Source organism: Entelurus aequoreus, linkage group LG10 (genome assembly GCF_033978785.1).
Source record: "Entelurus aequoreus isolate RoL-2023_Sb linkage group LG10, RoL_Eaeq_v1.1, whole genome shotgun sequence".
In the NCBI taxonomy this organism is placed as follows: domain Eukaryota; kingdom Metazoa; phylum Chordata; class Actinopteri; order Syngnathiformes; family Syngnathidae; genus Entelurus; species Entelurus aequoreus.
The window spans coordinates 7,448,887-7,450,862 of NC_084740.1; positions in this window are offsets into that span (position 1 = coordinate 7,448,887).

The following is a 1,976-nucleotide window of genomic DNA, read 5'->3' on the forward strand; positions in this document are numbered from 1 at the left end:
TGTGAGGGATAGGCTAACCAATGTCAACATTAAATAGGATGAATACAATAGTTGGGTTTTTATCTGCAGAGCTGCTGGATTTTTATATTTATATATTGTATTATTTATATATTTATTGCATACAAACATGTGTCCAAAATGTAGAAAACTTCAGCTTCACAAAGCACCTTGAATTTGATGAAATGTTGACTTCATAAATTCAATCATGTGTTAATTCAAAACGTTATTGTTACAAGCCCCGAGTGATTTTTTGCAACAATAATACAATACGCTCTGATATTGCTTGGGGTCTGAGGTGACTAACAGTCACATTCAAAACCAAATTAATGTTTTTTTCCTTTTCAGAGAATAAAAGTGAGACAGAGCGAGCGCACAGCCAGTCAACAATTACTGGAATTATAAGTTGTCACCTGGTTGCGTTTTGACCAGGCAGTTTTCTTGTCAACAAAATATTATTATTCACGACTTTTTTTTCCAATCATTCCACATGAGGTGCTTTGTTCCCTTTATGTTTACTAATTGATTGTGGATACTTGTTTTGTTTATGTTATATTTTCGGATAAAAGCATTGTGTGTATTAGTTGCTAAAACTAATGTACAATTTTTTGTACAATTCATCCATCTTCTTCCGCTTATCCGAGGTCGGGTCCCGGGGGCAGCAGCCTAAGCAGGGAAGCCCAGACTTCCCTCTCCCAGCCACTTCGTCCAGCTCCTCCCGGGGGATGCCGAGGCCCTCCCAGGCCAGCCGGGAGACATAGTCTTCCCAACGTGTCCTGGGTCTTCCCCGTGGCCTCCTACCGGTCGGACGTGCCCTAAAAACACCTCCCTAGGGAGGCGTTCGGGTGGCATCCTGACCAGATGCCCAAACCACCTCATCTGGCTCCTCTCCATGTGGAGGAGCAGCAGTTTTACTTTGAGCTCCTCCCGCATGGAAAAGCTTCTCACCCTATCTCTAAGGGAGAGACCCGCCACCCGGCGGAGGAAACTCATTTCGGTCGCTTGTACCCGTGATCTTGTGCTTTCGGTCATAACCCAAAGCTCATGACCATAGGTGAGGATGGGAACGTAGATCGACCGGTAAATTGAGAGCTTTGCCTTCGGCTCAGCTCCTTCTTCACCACAACGGATCGATACAGCGTCCGCATTACTGAAGAAGCCACACCGATCCGCCTGTCGATCTCACCATCCACTCTTCCCTCACCATGGACTCTGACTTGGGAGGTGCTGATTCCCATCCCAGTCGCTTCACACTCGGCTGCGAACCGATCCGGTGAGAGCTGAAGATCCTGGCCAGATGAAGCCATCAGGACCACATCATCTGCAAAAAGCAGAGACCTAATCCTGCAGCCGCCAAACCGGATCACCTCAATGCCCTGACTGCGCTGCGCCTCGAAATTCTGTCCATAAAAGTTATGAACAGAATCGGTGACAACTCATCTAATTTTGACAAATCTAAAATCATTTAAATAGGTTTGTTTGCTCTGACTAATAATACATGATGCTAAAAGCAGTTAGTGTAGCTATGGTGCTAGTGTCTAGTTTAGTCTTTATTTGAAGGGACAATGCACAGAAACATTCAGCTCAAAGGCCGATATGTTCTGTACCAGATTATAGCTAAATAGCTCATTTCCATCTGCAGTCCCTGGCTACCTCAATTAAAGGGATACAAAAATCATACAATAAAATCATAATATAGCATGTAATCAAATTAAGAAAAGTCAGAAAATGCCCTTTCATGGACACATACTTAATATACAATACAACCACACCTCATTTACATCATCACACAAAGACAATACATGCTCTTGTTCACATCTGTCATCATTTGTAAAAACAACCATGATTTTAACAGAAACACCTCACAATTTACAACAAAAAATGCTCTCATGGATAAATATAATACACATTAAGTCAATGTGTCGAACATAGTGGCCACCTTAGTCACCAACCTTTTTGAAACCAAGAGCTACTTCTTG